Below are 8,378 nucleotides of genomic sequence, written 5' to 3'. Positions count from 1 at the left end.
GTATCCAACAAAGGCCATAGACACAGGAACAGCTGCGTGACAAAGCCTTGCCCAAAATCCTAATATCAAGTTGAAAGGAAGTACAGATCCTAGACAGCCAACTCAGTATAAACACCATCACTGTCAGAAACTGGGTTTCTGATCTTTGATGCCAGCCAAGAGGTGGACTCTCCTTTGGCCCACTGGGACCTCAGACTTCTGGCAACATCTAGGAAAATCAAGAACTGACATAGCTACTAGCAGAAGAAATCCAGTGGAAGAAGGGAGGTAAAGCGTGAATGGAGGGACCCAAACATTCATGTGAGATCAAGGTGGTAGAGCCGGATGTGGGTGAGGAAGGTGCAAGGTCCTCCCCACCAAAGTCGTAGCATCCACACTTCTTCCCAGACATGTAACATTGGACACAAGAGTACTGACAATCTGCCTTCCTCAGATTTTCTGAGACACATGTTCCCAAGGTATCTGACTTTACGCCATCTACACAGATCTCACAGTTAGGCACTGAGCCACAGGGGAAAATGCATGGGAGTTGTGTGCATGATGAAGAGTCAAAGGGGAGATAAACACAGGTCACCTCGCAACTGAATCCCCACTACCCTCCCACCTTTGATCCCTCTCTGGGTGGGTAGAATCAGGGCATATCGCACAAAAGTCACAGACTCAGGACCAGTTGAGTGACAAAGGCTTGCCCATCATCATAATGTCACTCCGAAGGGAACTGCAGAACCTAGCAAGCTGACTGAGTGACCCTGCCACAACTGTCATAATCTGGGTTCTGATCTGCATTGCTTTCTTCTCACTTGTACTAATTCCAGAGGCCTCAGTGAGAGGTGACTCCAGAGCTCAAAATGCATGCAATGCGGCATGTTGATGGTAAACAAGACAGGACGGATCCTTCCTGGATAGAGCACTCAGTTCTTAGCCACCTTCACCACATGTAAGGTGATCCAAAAAAAGGTATACAGGTTCCTAGGTGTAATCAACTTGAGCCTGGGGGAAAGAAGCCTGCCTGGGCGCCCATCCCAGGCAACAGGTGGCCTGCCCTTCTGCCCACTGGGACTTCAGACTATTCTGGCAATGTCTAGGGAAATTAGGAATCCAAATCAGCTACTAGAGAAGAAGTAAGTCAATGGAAGAAGGGAGGTAAAGCATGAATGAACGGGCCAAAACAATCAAGTGTTACCAAGGTGGGAAAGCTTTATGTGGGTAGGCATAGGGCCAGGTACTGACCAGCAAGGTCTTAGGGTCTAGACTTCTTCCCAGACATGTAACACTGGGCACAAGAGTACTGATATTTCTACCACTCTCACACCATCGAGGACACAAGTTTTCAAGGCACCTGACAGTACAGAGTCTACTGGGATCTCGCACATAGTCACCCTGTGATGGGGGGATGTGGATGGGACTTGGGTGTACAAAAAAAAGTTAAAGGGAAAATGAACTAATACTTGGTTAAATATTCAGAGACCATTCAGAGAGGACAGCAGGGTAGGGTGGTGGGTGATTGTGTATTGTGAGATTGAAGAAATGAGAAGATGGAGTCTGAGTCAAAGACACAGGGGAGGGAACTGGCAAGTAAGTTCCGATTCCTAAATTGAGTTAGCCTGCATGTGTTTCCTGAAGTAAGTGTCCAGCCCAAGGAACAGGGGCTGAAGGGCCTCCTATCTTAGCTCAACCTCTCTCTGGCCAGGATCAGGACATGGAGTCTTGCTCTTTCATCCTGGACACACAGAAATCACGGTGGAGACCCTGGGCACATCACAAAAGGAACTCCATGCCACATTCTCTACGTTCATTTTGAATCCAACCCCAGAGACCATCTAAAAAGGTGTCCTTCTAGTTTCTGCCCATTTGGGACTTATTTAGACACAGCCCTTCCCGGTTCCACCTCCAAACTCTGCAGCCCTCCCCCCAAATCGTGACTCTTACTTCTGATAGGTGAAAAAGGACAATGTCCCAAACAGGACAGAATGACTGAAGCACTTGAGATTAATTTCCGCCATGCTCATACCACGTGCAAGGAGGTACAGAGTTTAGCAAGTTGACAGTGGTCCCTGGGCTCCCAGTTGTAATCCAAGTTTCCTCCTTTATTGCTTTGACACTGTGTGCTGAATTCCAGAGATCTATGCGAGATACTATGATAAAATTTTAAAGACCAACGACTTCCTCATTGCACATACCTTTTTCACCAACATAAATGGCATCTTTTTATTTTTTTTTTTTTATACATGGGGACTTCACCAGATGGAGTGAAAAGGAATGAAATCGACTACAATATCTGTTGGAAATGATGATGGAAAAGTTCAGTATCATCAGCCAAAAGAAGGCCAGGGGCCAACTGTGGAACAGACCATCAAGTGCTCATAAGCAAGTTCAAGTTGAAACTGAGAAAATTAGAACAAGCCCATAAGAGCCAAAATGCACTATTGAGTATATCCTACCTGAATTTAGAGATCATTTCAAGAATAGATTTGATGCATTGAAGACTAATGATCGAAGACCAGACAAGTTGTGGAATGACATCAAAGACATCCTAAATGAACAAAGAAAGAGGCCATTAAACAGACAAGAGAGAAAGAAAAGACCAAAATGGATGTCAGAAGAGACTCTGAAACTTGCTCTTCAACATCGAACAGCTACAGCAAAAGGAAGGAATGATAAAGGAAAAGAACTGAACAGAAGATTTCAAAGGGAGGCTGGAGAAAACAAAGTAAACTACTATACTGAAATGTGCAAAGAGCTGGAGATATAAAACCAAAAGGGGAGAACACACTCGGCATTTCTGAAGCTGAAAGAACTGAAGAAAAAATTCAAGCCTCAAGTTCCAACAGTAAGGAATTCTACAGGGAATTTATTAAATGAAACAGAAAGAACCAAAAGAAGATAGAAGGAATACACAGAGTCATTATACCAAAAAGAATTGGTCTATGTTCAACCACTTCCAGAGGTTCATATGATCAGGAACCCATGATACAGAAGGAAGAAGTCCAAGCTACACTGAAGGCATTGGTGAAAAACAAGGCCCCAGGAGTTGACAGAATATCAATTGAAATATTTCAACGAATGGTTGCAGCGTTGGAAGTGCTGGTTCCTCTACGCCAAGAAATTTGGAGGACAGCTACCTGGTCAACTGGCTGGAAGAGATCCATATTTATGCCTATTCCCAAGAAAACTGATCCAACAGAATGCACAAATTAATGAAAATTATCATTAATATCACACGCAAGAAAAATTTTGCTGAAAATTATTTCAAAGCAGGTGCAGCCATGTATCAACAGATAACTGCAAGAAACTCAGGCCAGATTCAGAAAAGGACATGAACCCAGGGGTATCATTGCTGGTGTCAGATGGATCCTGGCTGAAAGCAGACAATGCCAGAAGGATGTTTACCTGTGTTTTATTGACTATGCAAAGGCATTTGACTGTGTGAATCATAACAAATAATGGAGAGCATTGCAAAGAATGGGAATTCCAGAACACTTAATTGGGCTCATGAGGAACCTCTACATACATCAAGAGGCAGTTGTTCTGACAGAACAAGGTTATACTGAATGGTATAAAGTCAGGATAGGTGTGCATCAGGGTTGTATACTTTCACCTTACCTGTTCAATCTGTATGCTGAGCAGATAATCCGAGAAACCCGACTATATGAAGAAGAAAGGGGCATCAGAATTGGAGGAAGACTCATTACCAACCTGCATTATGTGGATGACAAAACCTTGCCTGCTGAAAGTGAAAAGGAGTTGAAACACTTACTGATGAAGACTGAAGGCCACAGCCTTCCGTATGGATTACACCTCGACTCAAGAAAGCAAAAATTCACACAACAGTATCAATAAGCCACATTATAATAAAGGGAAGAAAGATTGAAGCTGTCAAGAATTTCATTATACTTGGACCCACAATCAAAACCCATGGAGGCAGCAGTCAAGAAATCAAAAGATACATTGCATTTGGCAAATCTGCTGAAAGAACCTCTTTACAGTGTTGAAAACCAAAGACATCCCCTTGAAGCCTAAGGTGCACCTGAATTAACTCTTTTGAATTGTGGTTTTGGCAAAGAATATTGAATATACCATGGACTGCCAAAAGAATGAACAAATCTCTCTTGGAACAAGTACAACCAGAATGTTCCTTAGAAGCAAGCATGGCGAGACTGCTTCTTATATACTTTGGACACGTTGTCAGGAGGGATCAGTCTCGGGAGAAGGACATCATGCTTGGTACAGTACAGGGTCAGCAGAAAAGAGAGAGGCCCTCAAAGAGATGGATTGTCACAATGGCTGCAACAATGGGCTCAATCATAACAACGATTGTGAGGATAGTGCAAGACTGGGCAGTGTTTCATTCTGTGGTACCATAGCGTCGCTATGAGTTGGAACTGACTCAAGGGCACCTGACAACAACAAGAACATGCAAGAGGTGGAGCCTTGGTGGGGCTTACAGATTATCTGGTTCTTTGCAAACACCCTGATCCCATTCCGGGCTTCTTCCCAGGTCCACCTCCCAGTAGTGGCAGCCAGAGGTGGATGTAGGGGAGCCAAGGACACACATAAAGTTAAATCTCTCAGCACTATTTTCCCAATTGTGTATGAAATCTCAGTATCCAATGCTCTGCAAGTCATCAGAAATTATGAGGTTATTGTTGTCTGTGTCAACATCTAAGGTCATATCCACTTGGAACTTCAACGTCCTTTTGTCCATACGTAGAATAGGTCCCAGCTGAGGCTCCAGTTCCTTGATACTAGAAATCACCTCATGCTGGTGGAAATCCTGTCTGATGTCTTTCTTCTTAGTAATCTCAGGGAAGAAAGGACACAATAAACCTTCCCATGAGGCTGCATCGCAGTGTATGAAAGGAGTAAAGCAGCAGGCATATCCACATTTCAGCTACATGGGGATTTGAAAATAACCCCAGCATATAGGACATCTGCTTGCTTTTTACATTCTTCAGCCATGGACACTTTCTCTCTATCAGCAGTTTCTTCTCTGGCCTCCGGTATCTTCTACCAACAGTCAGTTCTGGAATCATGTCCACAGAATTGGAGCTTTTATAAGGAGAGTTCTTCCTCTCACCTACTGACATACTGACTCTCTTTAACTCAATCAGACTTTGATTAAGTTCTGGCATAAATGAGATTTTTATTGATACAATAGAGAATTCACCACAACCAAAGTAGATAATTTTATCTTGAGAGTGATTTATTTTAAATATGAAAAAATTGCTATAGTATCATCTAGATAAGATCCTGAATATTAAGTCTGTTCACCTGGATTGAGAACTGAAACATTTAAAATTAAATATTTGGTATCAGTTGTAATCCTTAAGAATGGAGCTAGCTTGAAATACTTCTTGTTCACAAAAGGAAAACCTCAGCTTTGGATAAAGGAATTAAAACCATATCAGAAACTTTTTTAGAAATCACATTCATCACACCACACTCATTTCTGAAAGGACTTTTCCTCCAGATGGTAAAGATCCTCTCTTAAAAGCATAGTAAAAATCTCCAAAACGGTTCCCCAATACTCCAGGTCAAGACAGTCAAGGTCCAGGATTTTTGTTGAGTTAATAGGCAAGACCACCAGATTAACAACAACATGTATATTTCGAGCCCTGGTGGCACAGTGGATGAGAGCTCAGCTGCCAATATTTAGACAGAGAGAGAGATCAAGCCCTGGTTAAGCAGGGTTCAGCACTTGGCTCCTAACAGAGATCGGAGGTCCAACCATGTGGAAATCAGCTTCCAAAAAGATGGCAGCCTTGGAAATCCTATGGGGCAGCTCTATTCTGTCCTATAGAGACACACGCAAATCAAAACTAACTCTTCAGCAGCAGGTTTCGGTATTTTTGTTTACGTATGTATGAAAGTGTGCATGTATGCAAAAATGAATGTGCATACGTGTATACATAATGTTTATTTATCTTATTATCTCAGTAAATGTTATTTATTTTGCAACCAGTTTACAATGGCCTTCCATCATAGATTTACATCACACGGGAAAATCACATCAGATGACAAAATAGTAGACAATCACACAATACTGGAAATCACAGGCTAGCCATGTTGACACACTGTAGGTGGACACAAGTCAATCCATAACAAAGACCCTTGGCAGTATTTTTTAATTGGGTTGTTTGTATGTTTGTGGTTAAGTTGCAAAACTTGTTTCCTTTCTTTTTTAAATTTGGATTTTAGGGAGGTGGGGCCCAGATGGTGGACTAGGTGGACGCTACCGGGGATCCCTCTTGCAACAAAGACTCGGAAAAACAAGTGAATCGATCACATATATAACAATCTACGAACTCTGAACAAACACAGACTTAGGGACGGAGAACGAACAAGTACGGGCAGACAGCGATCGTTTTCAGAACTAAGAGCCAGCGTACCAGACAAGTGACCTTCGGAGCCCGGGCTGGGGCAGAGTCCAGGGAGGCAGACGGCACAGACGAGGGGCCCAGCCCTACCCCCCCGAACCCATCCCGGGAGGAAGTCTAGCTGGTTGGCGCGGGCGGCGTAGCGACGCAGCCGGTGGGAGAAACACCCGGGAGGCAGTGACTGATCTTGGAGCGGGGAGAGCAGCATCCCAGCCGGGGAGCCGTCCTGCCGGGATTCTGGTGGACGGGGGGCGGAGCGTGAACGCGGGGATCAGCTCTATATTCTGTGGTGCTACACCCCTAGATCTCTGATCCGTCCCCCACCCTCCCCAGGCAGCTCCATTAACATCCAAATACCATGAGCCAGAAGGAGAATTCAGATAGGGATCTGACTGCATTTTTTTTTAGCTGATTACCTGGAGAATCTAGTTTCCCAATGATGGCTCGGAGACAGCAGTCCATATCAAACCACATAAAGAAACAGACCAAGACAGCTTCTCCAACCCCCCAGACAAAAGAATCAAAATCTTTCCCAAATGAAGATACAATCCTGGGATTATCAGGTACAGAATCTAAAAAACTAATTTACAGAATGCTTAAAGATATCACAAATGAAATTAGGATAAATGCAGAAAAAGCCAAGGAACACACTGATAAAACTGTTGAAGAACTCAAAAAGGTTATTCAAGAACATAGTGGAAAAATCAATAAGTTGCAAGAATCCATAGAGAGACAGCATGTAGAAATCCAAAAGATTAACAATAAAATTACAGAATTAGACAACGCAATAGAAAGTCAGAGGAGCAGACTCGAGCAATTAGAATGTAGACTGGGACTTCTGGAGGACCAGGGAATCAACTCCAACATAGATGAAAAAAAATCACATAAAAGAATTAAAAAAAATGAAGAAACCCTAAGAATCATGTGGGACTCTATCAAGAAGGATAACTTGCGAGTGATTGGAGTCCCAGAACAGGGAGGGGGGACAGAAAACACAGAGAAAATAGTTGAAGAACTCCTGACAGAAAACTTCCCTGACATCATGAAAGACGAAAGGATATCTATCCAAGATGCTCATCGAACCCCATTTAAGATTGATGAAAAAGAAAAACACCAAGACATATTATCATCAAACTTGCCAAAACCAAAGACAAACAGAAAATTTTAAAAGCAGCCAGGGAGAAAAGAAAGGTTTCCTTCAAGGGAGAATCAATAAGAATAAGTTCAGACTACTCAGCAGAAACCATGCAAACAAGAAGGGAATGGGACGACGTATACAGAGTACTGAAGGAGAAAAACTGCCAGCCAAGGATCATATATCCAGCAAAACTCTCTCCGAAATATGAAGGAGAAATTAAGATATTTACAGATAAACACAAGCTTAGAGAATTTGCAAAAACTAAACCAAGACTGCAAGAAATGCTTAAGGAGATTGTTTGGCCTGATGACCAATAATATCAGGTACCAGCACAATACAAGGTGACAAAACAGAACGTCCTGATATCAACGCAACTCAAATAGGGAAAGCACAAAAACAAACAAAGATTAATTCTAAAAAATAAATAAATAAACAAAATAATACATATAACGGGAAATCATGGAAATCAATAGATAAACGATCACAATAATCAAAGAGGGACTAAATATAGGAGGCATTGAACTGCCAGATGGAGAGTGATACAAGGCGATATAGAACAAGTTAGGTTTTTACTTAGAAAAATAGGGGTAAATAATAAGGTAACCACAAAAAGGAATATCAATTCCATAACTCAAGAAAAACGTAACTACTCAACAAACATAAAGTTAAACATTATGAAAATGAGGATCTCACAATCTACTAAGAAAAACTTCTCAGCACAAAAAAGTATGTGGAAAAATGAAAAGGCCAACAACACACATGAAAAGGCATCAAAATGACAGCACTGAAAACTTATTTATCTATAGTTACCCTGAATGTAAATGCACTAAATGCACCAATAAAGAGACAGAGAGTCACGGACT

Source organism: Loxodonta africana, chromosome 21 (assembly GCF_030014295.1).
Source record: "Loxodonta africana isolate mLoxAfr1 chromosome 21, mLoxAfr1.hap2, whole genome shotgun sequence".
Taxonomy (NCBI): Eukaryota; Metazoa; Chordata; class Mammalia; order Proboscidea; family Elephantidae; genus Loxodonta; species Loxodonta africana.
Note: the sequence above shows the minus strand (reverse complement) of the source record.